The sequence below is a fragment of the Anabrus simplex genome, chromosome 4 (assembly GCF_040414725.1).
Source record: "Anabrus simplex isolate iqAnaSimp1 chromosome 4, ASM4041472v1, whole genome shotgun sequence".
In the NCBI taxonomy this organism is placed as follows: domain Eukaryota; kingdom Metazoa; phylum Arthropoda; class Insecta; order Orthoptera; family Tettigoniidae; genus Anabrus; species Anabrus simplex.
The window spans coordinates 8,892,676-8,905,818 of NC_090268.1; positions in this window are offsets into that span (position 1 = coordinate 8,892,676).

The following is a 13,143-nucleotide window of genomic DNA, read 5'->3' on the forward strand; positions in this document are numbered from 1 at the left end:
TTCTATTTCTGGCGTATATACGTTCGTTTGAGTGAGTACAGCCTGAGACATATTCTTGCGATTTTATCCATTTTCCGATCAACTGGAACATTCACATCATACACACTGACAGAAAACATGCAGCCAATTACCATTACTATTTATTACAAATATAAATTATTTCTGTACCTCACTGTTTCCACTCCACGAACACTGCAGCTTTCCTGGACCTCTTACAGGAAGTTACACCAGTATGGAGTAGGTCTGCTCTCTTTGAAGCACTTTGTTGAATACACAAGTCGGTGTGAATTTTGGAAAAGTTATTTAAAAATATATTCACCCAAATATATATAGGCCTACACTGTCCGGCCAGGTCTTCCAATTTCTTCCCGCAGTCACAAATGACTAGGGAATCTGCCAACTGCATTGACTCCAAAGCCAGGGATTTTGTGACACACTTAGGATCGTCTGAATTCAGAAATACCAACTTATATGTATCTGACACTAACACACCTCAATTCCAAGTTCTATTGACATGTTTGATGGATACTTTAGGCCCCTCGATTTAGGAAATTCAGATATCTTACTTCTGGAGGTAATTCATAAATAAGATCTGAATCTGTCAGAAGATAAGATTTACATAAATTACACTGCTGTTTGATGCTCATAATTTATTATTATTATTATTATTATTATTATTATTATTATTATTATTATTATTATTATTATTATTATTATTATTATTTTGCTATTTGCTTTTCGTCGCACCGACACAGATAGGTCTTACGGCGACGATGGGACAGGAAAGGTCTAGGAATGGGAAGGAAGCGGCCGCGGCCTTAATTAAGGTACAGCCCCAGCATTTTCCTGGCGTGAAAATGGGAAACCACGGAAAACCATCTTCAGGGCTGCCGACAGTGTGGTTCGAACCCACTGTCTCCCGAATACTGGATACTGGCCGCAGTTAAGCGACTGCAGCTATCGAGCTCGGCGATACTCATAAATAGACTTGCATTTTCAAATACACCGAATTCAGGTAAGCCGTAGGTCTGATTACATAAAAATATAGGGCCTACCTAATGTTACCCATGTTTATGACATAACTCGCCATCTGGACGGGACACTTATTTCTCTCAGGATGTGATTTTCAGGAAAGTGCTTAATACACACAACTGTGTTGTGATTAACTATTAAATTCTCCCTGGGAATAGCCTTCTTCCATAACTTAACTCGTTCTTCATGAGAAGGAAACACAAATACCGGAGTGTACTCTCCTTGTTTATAATTGGCTTTGCAGCCAGGCACACAGCAGCTCTTAGGCGTGTTGATTTCCCTCACGGATCATCTTAATTCAAGTATATACAATTCGTGGTTAATAATAAAACACAGAATGCACTAACTCAATTAATTTTACATTATAAATATAACTGTACACAAATAAACTACAAAATTAAAACACTGAAGAACGATCTTCTTAACCTATAGCTTTACATAAATACACGCTCACACTAAGTTTTCTTCACTAATTAACGACTTTCCACTTAATAATGCAGTCGATGACGACTCATTCTCACATATATCTGAGTGAACACCCGGCCATCGTTATAATTTTTAATAAAACTGCGAAAATCTATGTTTAACTCTACTAACTCATGTGCTAAACTCCCCCTCCCCCCCCCCACTAACGATCAGCTGATCGTTTCCCGCGCTCGTTACAGTACGGCCTGGGCATCACGAAGGCAGTGGCTGAGGCTGCTTCAGCCTTCCCAGCTGCCGGGCTCCAAGATGGTTGGATCAAGTCGTGTTTGTTGGAAGGCTTGCGGGATGGAATTAAACACTCCCGGGTAAGGTACATATAAACTAGGGCCATGCCTTAATACCATTTCAAATTGTTGTGTGCTCCAAGTTAACAGTAATTTCATATTTTAGTGATATTTCATTATGTGAGTGGGTTTACCGCTGCCTGCGCGGGAGGCAGGCATTCTACCACTGAAATGCTAACTCTGTTGCAAGTTTTGTGACATCGAATTACACTAAATTGGATACGGAACCACTGGAATGTAAGTAAATATTCTTATAAAATTCCTTTTGGAAGATCATCTACTGCAGTGGATTATTTGCAGGAGACGTTATCTACAACCGTCGTCATGGAAATTTCAGCAGCATTACTAGACTGTTTAGGAGCCAACCTTGTTACTTCAGTTAAATGTTAGGCCTATCTGCAGTGTTCGGCAATATTGTCAAGATTGAATCAAAACTACTTTCTCTCCGGTATTTGAAAATTTGGTAACCAAGTCAGAAAAGTTAAATTAGTATTGTTATGGTTTTCACATGTAAGTGTAATATCAATTTAATTACGAGGTAAATTGGAAACGCGCTGTGTGAGCGTATACGTAGGAACGCCATTCTAACTTTTAGTATAATTGATATTATCGTACGTGTTTAGTTTTCTGCTCCATATACAGTACGGTATGCATATATTTTAGGTTTTGGGGATTATTATTATTATTTTTTTAATTTTTTTATTTTGGTGAGTTTTTCTTTCTGTCTATTTTCCCTGATCTTGTAATGCGTTCTGTAATTGTACTGTAAATTTTGGGGTGATTCTCTCCGTTGGGTGATTCCTTGTTCAAGGCCACCTCGCATTTAATTTAATAACGACCATCTTGGTCTTGTGTAAAATTCTTTCTTGTATGAAATGTCAAATTCTATGAATTTAATTCTTATCATTTATATATTATTATTATTATTATTATTATTATTATTATTATTATTATTATTATTATTATTATTATTATTATTATTATTATTATTCATGTTGGGTCACTCCTCGGTTTGTAAATTTGTGTGCCCCGTTGTTAAATGTTCTGGTGGTTAACGCTCACATGTGTTTGTTTCTTGTTGCGTCACTAGACTCTTATCTTGTGGACGCTTTGCCTGTTATTAGAGCTTGGATTGAGTAGCAGCATGTTCTGTTCGTGTGTGTCGTTGTTCAGTTTTATTTTGGAACATAATTATTTTTTCTTCCCTTTGTAAATTTATAATTGGTTTGGGAAATATTTTCTACTAATTATTTATTATCATTTTAATTTAATTTGTGTAAATTTACTACTGCTCCTGACACATTTTGTGTTTGTGCGTGTGCCCGTGTTTTCGTAATTGCTTAAATATTCACGTAAGAATGAATGCAAAATTTCAGTTTAACCAGTTACTGGCCAGTATTCTAATTTTGAAAGATATACCTTAAAATTAAATTTAATTTTTTAAAAGGGTTTCGGTTTCATAGTAATGATCTACACGCGTGTCAACCTTTTCAGTATTCTTAGTTTTTAAGCAAATGGTTCAACTTAATATTATTTAGTAACTTATTGAAAATGAAAACCTACAACCTGTTTTCCAGTCATTGACGGGGTCAGGGATGTAATGAATGAAGCAGATATAGGCTGTTAGTACGATAGGGTCACCACTCCCAAAGTGATTTATTAATGAATGATAGATGCTATGAAATGAGAATGGAGAGTGTTGCTGGAATGAAAGATGACAGGGAAAACCGGAGTACCCGGAGAAAAACCTGTCCCGCCTCCGCTTTGTCCAGCACAAATCTCACATGGAGGGACCGGGATTTGAACCACGGTATCCAGCGATGAGAGGCCGACGCGCTGCAGTCTGAGCCACGGAGGCTCTTTAGTAACTTATTATTGTACAATCTTCCTGCAACAGCTGCAGGTTGCCCAAAGACAAAGAGTACCTTAACAGCAATATATGGATATCGTATGATGTTACGTGTAGGCAATTTGTTTGAGGTACGCAAGCAAGGTTCTTGAAGATCATGATGAACATCTTGAGTATGGTAATCGCGCTATTCAGCCCAAAGGTATTGCAGAAGTTGACAAAAAATGTAGGTATAGTTCCTCGAGCACCTAACGTCAAGCCGATTACAGAGATGGATGAGAGCTTGTACTTTCGCTTATAGAAGTCCACCGTAGCTTCATAAATTGTTCTTTTTTTCTGCATCGACCTCTTCCGGCTGGTTTTCGTTGGTCTCAAATCTAATTGTTGGATCAATGATGAAACCTTCTGAACAGGATTGCTTAAAAGCAATAATGTCATTGCGTCGGTTGCTTCCTCTGTTGGTGAGACCATGTACTTCTTCATAGACATTATTACCTTGTCCTCTCAAAGCGTTAGCTATCATTGATCTGGCTACATTGTGGCGTGAGGTGCGTAGTAATTCACCATATGGACAGGCTCCCAGTTTCTCAAATTATTTTGGTTTTTTGATTTAATTAATTTAAAAGATGGGAACATTTCAATTGTAAATATTCATGAAATTTTAATTTTATTTATTTATTAAGTAAACATTTCAAACCAGTTCTGATTTCTCGTTGATTTTATTATTTTAAAAAGATAATTCAATTGTAAATATTAATGAAATTTAAACCTTTATTATTTAAGTAAATATTTTGATTTAACTTATAATTTCATCTCTTATTTGGTAGTCTTGACCTTGCAACCCCTCAAGTATTAATTTAAGATCCTGTCCTCTTTATTAGTTAATATTTCTTGGCCCTTCCACGTTTTATGTTTGATGCTACTGCCCTAAGGTAAGTAATTTTGTGCTTTATGTTGATTTTGCCATTTCTGTGTATTCATGGTTGTATGTGTCCTTGGGCGTTGCATTCCTATATATCGACGTCGGGTATGTGTACTCCTTACACTTGGAAATTACTCTCTCCACAAGCCGTCTTTTAACTCCGCCCCTTCGCCACCTCCATATACAGGTGTCAAAACTCTTGGGTCAAATTGAAACAGGTGATAGTGGATCCACAACCGATTATATTAGAAACGAGTGGTCGCAAATGCATATTAATTGTGTTATAGACATACACAGCGTATACCACATAATAATAACGTAGCTCATAGTAATTGTTCAGTGACGACCGCCAGTCTCAATGCATGGCAACAGCTCATGAAGGTCTGCCACACTCTCTCAAAGATCCCTGGTGTCTGTTGTACCAGGTGACAGGCAGATTGGATTCTAGCAAGCAGTTTCTACGAGGCGTTCATACACTAACGACTCGACGTAACCCCAAGGGAAAAGTACAGAGGTGTGAGATCTGGCGATCGCGCTGGACATGAGACAGGACCTCCACTTCCAATCCAACGATGAGGGCACGTGTTGTTCAGGTGTTCGCGGACATTAACCTCGAAGTGGGCCGGTGCACCGTCGTGTTAAAGCCGCATTGTTTCGCGGACACCTAGGGGTGCAGTCTCCAGCAACAGTGCCAGCACATCTCGCATGAACACCAGGTAACGTAGACTAGTCAAACGGGGAGGCAGAAAATAAGGTCCTATTACGTTGCCAGAGAATTTTTGCTGGAGGCCACCGATGTGGGTGGCGTGGGGATTGTCCTTACTCCAGACATGGCTATTGCGGCTGATGAAAACACTATTAAGGGTGTACGAGGCCTCATCCGTGAACAATACAAACTGTATAAAGTTCGGAACCACAGCACTGCGGTGGATAATCCATTGACAGAAGTAAACGCGGGGCTCAAAATCCTTTGGTCCTGGCGGTGCAATACCTGTTCCGGCAGTTCTCTCCACACTGCATTCTTCGAAGTGTGCGTTCCTCGGGCAAGTTGTCGGGTGCTTATTGCTGGGTGGTCGGCCACACGATCGAACATAAGTTTGGTGTTCGGATATGTCTGTGGCGTGAACAACCCCGTTTCTGGTAAGTTTCTATAAACGGAGATAGGATGGCGCCTGGTGGAAAGGCGCTCTCTGTACAATAGTGCTGATTTACGGGCACTACATCCTACCGCACCGTACATTAAATGCATGTGACGAGTAACGATTACGCGTCATGCACTGTACACAGTAACACACCTCACGAGCTGTCGGATGCAATGAACAACTGACATCAGGGATAGAGCTGTGCGGGCGGAAGACTGAACAATGGCCTCACCGCACATACAGAACGCACGCTCCTGCATGATGCAACATTACATCTTGAACGAGCGTCATTCGGCGTTGTCGAGCATGTTTGAGCATCACGTCTCTTTGTGTCTTGTTTGTTTGGTGTAACCAATGTATGCTATAAGCTACCAGGTGTATGCATAAGTTTTTGTTGGTTTTTGTGGTAAAGAAAACACGTAATTTTCAAGGGAAATTCATTGTTTGTTTATTCAAAATATTGACCATCGGCTTCTACACGCTTCGCTCATCTTTCGGGTGAGTTATGAATACCATGCCTGAAAAACTAATTGTCTTTTGCGGCAAACCATTCGTCGAGATATTTTCCAACTTCCTCGAAATTGCTGAAGTGCTGCTCTGCGAGTGCGTGCCCCATTGATGCCATGGCGCCAGGTCGGGGCAGTATGGCGAGTGCGGAAGGAAGCGATTTCAAGGTGTCTTCTACTGTTTTTGCTGTGTGAGACGGCGCATTGTCACTTTTCCATATCTTCTGGCCCATTCCGGTCGTCTTTCGATAAATGCATGATTAAAATTAATCATTTGTTGGCAATAGCGCTGGCAATAACGCCTGCATTTGCTCGTCTTCGCACTTTTGTTGTCTATCTGAGCGCGCATTCTCTTTCAAATTGAAATCGCCACGTTTAAATATATCGAAACCATATCTCACATGATCTAATCGATGGAGCGTGTTCACCAGCAAACGATGACTTTCCACAACGTTTTTCTTTTGATAAAATAAGAAAAGCAATGCGTGGCACAAGTGTTCTTTTTTAGGCACAAACGTCAACATGATCACTGAACGCTAGTGTTTGGTGGACTCAACTTGTGTGACATACTGTATGTGTCAAATTCATACGCTGCGACATCTCTTAGTGAAACCGGAAAAGACTTATGGATACACGTGGTACTTGTGTGAATAAATCTGTTATCCATGAGAACTGATCCATATATGGTAACGATGTGGAGCCGCGTACAAAGGTTAATGCGCCCGTGCGATGAATGCAGCCGTCACATCACATACGTGCTATGAGGTAAGATGTGTACAGAACGTCTGTTTGGTACTGTAGGGTGTAACGCTGTTCAGGTGTACTACAGACACCCGGGATCTTTGCGAGAGTGCGCCAGAGCTGCTTGTGCCGTTGTACTGAAGCAAGTTTTCGTAACTTGATTAGGTCTTGCTATGGTAGAGAGTATAACGTACCGTGCTGGTGCTCTTGTTGGTAAACGAAGTCACGTGCGTTTTTGACAGCTGTCATCTTGACGGACCGTAACCTCACTTTTAAAGACAATAGAGCATCGCTAACCTCACTGTTGCCATCTTCACGGCGCTAAACCTCAAGGTACGTCGTAGCGCGGAATTTAAAATCCAACAACAGAACATCGTTATCCTCACTGCTGTCATCTTCAAAAGTTCAGTGTTCCAAACACTTAAAACAATCAAGCAGATACTGATTTCTGTTAGGAAAACGCAACTCATCGTACCACTAATAGGTCGGGGATTTTATTAGGTAATTCTGATAAGATGTGACCCCTGGGTTCCATTTCCTGTTATGTGTGGCATGAATTTCTTCGGTTCTGAACACAAAACCTTTTACCGATAGAGATTAATTTGCTGCACTTAACAAAGTAGATGCGTTCTTACTGATAACAATCGGTGAGGGTGTTGCTGCTGTTAAAATGTACTCACTTCAGCTAACTCCTTCTAGGAGGAGGGCGTGGTGAGGCGGTGGAGGAGCCCCTTTGCCCATTAGCTCTTTAGCTTATTATCCCTTTAGCCCTACAAGGAATGTGCGGTAAGGTGGAGGAAGAGTCCCTTCATTCTTTTGCCCTTCTGATAAGACGTAACCCCTGGGTCCCATTCCCTATCATGTGTGTAGCACGATTATTTCTTCGGCTCAGCATTTTACATAGTAGCCCTCGCCTGCACAAGATACATGCTTGTAACCCATGCCAACAGATTGAAATATGTTTCCGAACCGATATGTTATGTTACACATTTATGCGATAACTTGTTCGACTGCTTTTCGCACAAGACAAATTATAGAAGGCAAATCATTTGAAGTTGTACTTTTGTTATATTCATATTATCGTTCACCGAGCGAGTAAGCTACGAAGTATGTGCACTGCCCTATGCATAAGATCGCGTTGTATGTTCGCTAGAGATATGCCTTAACCGAGCGGGAAGAGGAGGAGGACGTTATAATAGGCGCTATCTTGCACAAGCTGTTCAGAATTCTAGTCTTATTATTATTGTACCGGGTGGTACCCCTCCACGCCGCTAATTCAAATATTGCGCCAGTTGAAACTTCTCTACAGGAGAAAGCCTGAACTTTAACAAACTGTATTAACTCAACGGTTTCTCCGAAGATGTCACTACTGTAAGTTTGGTAATTTTGAAGTGTTCTTGAACTGTGTCTATTTTGATTTGTGTTTGTTTGCTCCGTATCAAGAAGTTTGAACATGCTCTAACAGATGTCGCTACCCAAAACTATGGTAACACACTCTGGCGCAATGGAATGAACTTTCTTGAAGAAATATTGTATTCCTAAGTTTTATTTTTACTAAATTTTGTTCTGTGGTTTGTGGGTTGGCAATATAAATCCTTTCTTTCCGCCAGTTTTGAATGTAACCAATCATGAATTTACGTAATTAATTTTCCACCAATACGGTGTTTCTTCCTCGTCTTGTGTATTAGTTTTTGCTGTTGGCCAATAAAAGTTTGTGGGCGGGTTGTTATCATTCATGAAAGGTCTCGAATGTTCCACGAGGGTATATAAACTGCTGATTTTCTTGTCTCGGTGCCACTTCAGTAACATCTTTCTTAGTGTGTGAATATGTAGCAGGGGGCGGGAAGCGCCTCTTTCTTCAAGCAGCAGTTCATCTACAAGGTAATGGCCTGTTAACATCTTCATTTCTTGCTAGCTCAGCAGTTTAACTCTCGGGGAGGGTTCGAAACCTTTAGTATGTAACCTACCTTTTTTAAAATGTAAATTCTTTTCTGTCTAGGTAAAATCTATAAATTACAAATTTGTAAAGCGGGGATAGAGAGTGCTTCACCCTCTCGAGCTCCCCTTCATTTTTGAAAAAGGAGGTGACTACGTTTTCATAACCGTTCTCTTCTTTAATATAGTAAAGTTTTCTCATACGTGTCACCTCCCTAGCTTGGGATTAGCCCCTGTATGATCGGCCTAGCGTCACATAGGTTTTAGACTAAACTTGTTGTAGGAGTGCAAGTTATCGCCTCCATTCAATTTTGTATTTTGGGCCATTTACTTAACTTTTGTTTCCTTCCTGCGAAGGACCAGTAGATTTTGTACGATATACCCCTGTTTCTTTATTAGGCCTTAATGGCAGGTTGTGTAAGAGTCCGTTATTGCCTTTATAGGCTTGAAAGATCGAGAGCGGGACAGCTCTTTATAGTGTTGTGGTAAAAGTGCCTTAGAGAGGCTTGAGCTGTAAAGTTGGGAGCTAATGCTCCATGTAATTAAGGGTGTTCTGCCCTTTGGTATCTTGTTATTGTGAGCTGAGGGCTCAGAAATTATATTTGGGGCTCGAAGCCCAGATCTTGTAATAACCCCCTAAATCTTGTGGTTTCTTTGTACCTGATTTTGGCTTGTTGTTGACTTGTTAAGTTTACAAATTCTATGTCATCATTGTTAAGTTTTGAAAATATAACCTTTGTTAAAGTTTTAAATTAACATTAATTTTGTAGTTGAGACCTATTCCCGCCCGCACCTTCTTTCACCTCTAACTACCACGGATATCTCCGTAACAATCTTGTTCGATAGAGATATAAAGCTATGCCTTGACATATGAGGCGGAGAAGGAGGAGGAGGGGGAGGAGGAGGTAGAGGAGGAGGAGAAGGGTAAGGCCCTAACAGCCTATGTATAGCCGCCATTTTTTAAAGATGACAGCTGTCCAAAAAGCACGTAGAATTGTTTAAATTACCCGCCGCCACATTTAAAAGTTATGAGGTTTAGTGCTATAAAGATAGCAGCACAATGTGTTATTGTTTAAAGATGGTGGTCGACAGCTATCAAAACCACGTATAATTTTTTCAAATTGCCACCACTACATTTCAAAGGTAGTAGCTAAAGATGGCAGCACGGTGCCTCGTTGATTAAAGATAGCGGATGCCAGCTATCACGTGGACATTGCCGCCACCACATTTCAAAGGTATCTTTAGATGGCAGCACGGTGCTCCGTTGATTAAAGGTGGCCGCTGTCAAAAAGAACGTAGCTTTGAAAAGCACGTTGATTTTCAAATTGCCCTCTACCGCATGCATAACAGCAGCCGCCATCTTACGCAGTAGCCTCTAAGCTGGCTTTCTTCATAAGAGCCGGCGTATAACCGCCATCTTGTGCAAGCACCCTTATGCAGTCTCATAAGAAGCTATGTATAGCCGCCATTTTGTGTCCGCCATCTTGCGCAAGCATCCATAGGGCGTCTCGTAAGAGCAGCAGCCATCTTGTGCAAGCACCCTTAAGCAGTCTCATAAGAAGCTATGTATAGCCGCCATATTGTAGAATTAGATAGCTGTCAGTGCCAAAGGGCCTAAGTAAGAACCGAACCGTTGATCTCATCATTAGACTACTTTTTTTCTTATGCTATCATGTTCCTGATACTGCGAACCTGGGTATTAGGCAGAATTTTTTTTATCCGTTTTGATCTACGACGCACCGTTTTCGAGATGTTCCACATTTTGCATTTAAGCCCAAAATTTAATGAAACGAATCAGCACGGCATGTTAGCCTCTAAGCTAGCTTTGTTGATCAGAGCAGCAGCCATCTTGCGCAAGCCCCCTTAAAGTGTCTCATAAGGAGCCATGTATAGTTGCCATCTTGTGTCCGCCATCTTACGCAAGCATCCTTAGGGCCTCTCAAGCCATCTTGTGCAAGCACCCTTAAGGCGTCTCATAATGAGCCATGTATAGCCGCCATCTTGAGCAAGCATCCCAAGGGAGTCTCATAAGAGCCTATGTATAGCAGCCATCTTTCAACCACCGTCTTGCGCAAGCACCGTTAAGGCGTCTCATAAGGAGTCATGTATAGCCGCCATCTTGTGCAATTGGTGTCGAGAAGGGCATCCGGCCGTAAAACTGAGGTTAGGCCCTTCCATAAGGTTAGGCTTGCTGTCTTATGTTAGGTTATGCCCCTCTAAGATAGTGGATGTGAGGTTAGGCGGTGTCTCATAAGGAGCCATGTATAGCCGCTATCTTGTGCAGTTAGCGTCGGGAAGGGCATCCGGCCATAAAACTGAGGTTAGGTTAGCTCTCGTACGAATAAAAGTTAAGTTAAGCCCCTCGAAGATAGCGGATTTGAGGTTAGGTTCTCGCTCCTAGGCGTCAGGAAGGACATCCGGCCGTAAAACTGAGGTTAAGCCCCTCCACGAGGTTAGGCTAGCTCTCTTACGCATAAAAAGTTAGGTTAAGCCCCTCCAAGATGGCCGATGTGAGGTTAGGGTCGCGCTCTTAGCCAGTTTGAGGAGGAGGCCTCTGCGGAGAGCCGGTGGCGGTGGTGGCGGCCGAACCCCCCAGTTATACTACTGTCATTAAAGGGACTACTGACTCCGCGTTGCCCTAAATTCTTCGCAGTAGTACTGAAAACACAGAAGATGATATTTCAATGTAGTGTGGAAATGCATTTCTTGTTTTTCCTACCTCAAATATGTATTTTAAAAGGTCATTTGTGACCGAAGAAGGTAAAACATCATTGAGGAGGAGTTCTTGCTTCAGTCTGTCGACTTCCTCTGAGACTCTCAGTCGCTGAGAAGCCTGTCGAAAAGCTTCCTCCTTGGCTTGCTGCACCAGTGCATTCAAGGTGGCTATCTTGTCACGGGATTCCTGCAAATTAAGTCAATAGTTGAGCGTAGTGACAATACATAAATAAAACTACTATAACCACTGCTCCTGATATGGGGATAAATTGAAACAAAAGTGAGTCGTGCGGAATTAAAATAATAATTGTACCGGAGGTATACCAATTCCGTTCATTTAAAGTGAGAGCCTTTTAGAAGGCTATCTGTGACGTGTGTATTGGAAGAAGTTTGAACGTTTATCTTCAGATATCTCTACTATCGACTTGCGTGCCCCCTCTGGTGAGAGGATGGAGAATTAATTTTCAAGAGAATTTTGGTACTTACAGATTTTCTAAATTGAATTGTCTGTAGATTGTTTTTGGTGTTCTAAGGTTACTAGTACTTCTATATCTTCCCGCCTTCTTATAATTTTAGCCAATCAGGAATTTTGTACATTTATTACATCAACCAATAGAAATTGTGGGTGTGTACAGGGCTTCGGCCCACAGAGTTTTGGGACGTCCTTCTGCGCTGTAAAAGCTGGGACCTTTTGGGCCATGCTGTCTTTTCCATCGCTCCAGTCAAGAGGTTTAGAGTCTAGCCCATCGTCGGAAGGCCCACCAGCTCAAGGTAATGGCAGACATCATTCAAACATGTGATAGTCTCAGAAAGCTAACTTGAGGGGAAGCTTTCAAAATTCTTTTGTAATGTAAATTTCAATCTTTCAATGTATACTTTTAAAGAAGTCTAAGTAGTTTAACTTAGGGAATACAGAGTGTGAACCCTATTCAACTTGGTATTGGGCTGACTATGATTTCGTAAAAATTTATTTCTTTCCTTTTCTCTCTCTTTCTTTTCAGATTTTAAACTTTGTTAAACAATGAGAGATAACAGTTGGATAGACAGCTCTTACAACAATAGTTATTTCAAAACCTAAGAATGATCAGGTACAAGGGACATAATGTTTAAGAGATGAGCTAGGTAGCTCAAACGTTACAGTATTACAATTACAATTACTGCTCCAATCAATCCAAAATTTACCACATTCGAAAGAGCGTCCTGGTCCACACAATTACCTATGAGACTACTCTCCAAAATGTACAAGTTTCAAGCCTCTCCAAGGCACATTACAACCAGTTTCAACTGTGTTATTCGCTCGGCGTGCTCTACCTGGCCTTAGTGAAGAAAGAAAATATTTCATATGTCGGCCGTAAACCAAACTTTTAGGAGGCGAACACTTGCTCTCCTTTGAAGTTCACTTGAAAGCTAAGCCTATACTACAGAGGTGACTAGAAGGAGAGAAAATTTTAAATTACAAAGGAAGAATTTTAGAGTTTTAGAGATTTGATCTTTTCTATGTCCACCCATTCACGCCCATACCTTCTTATAC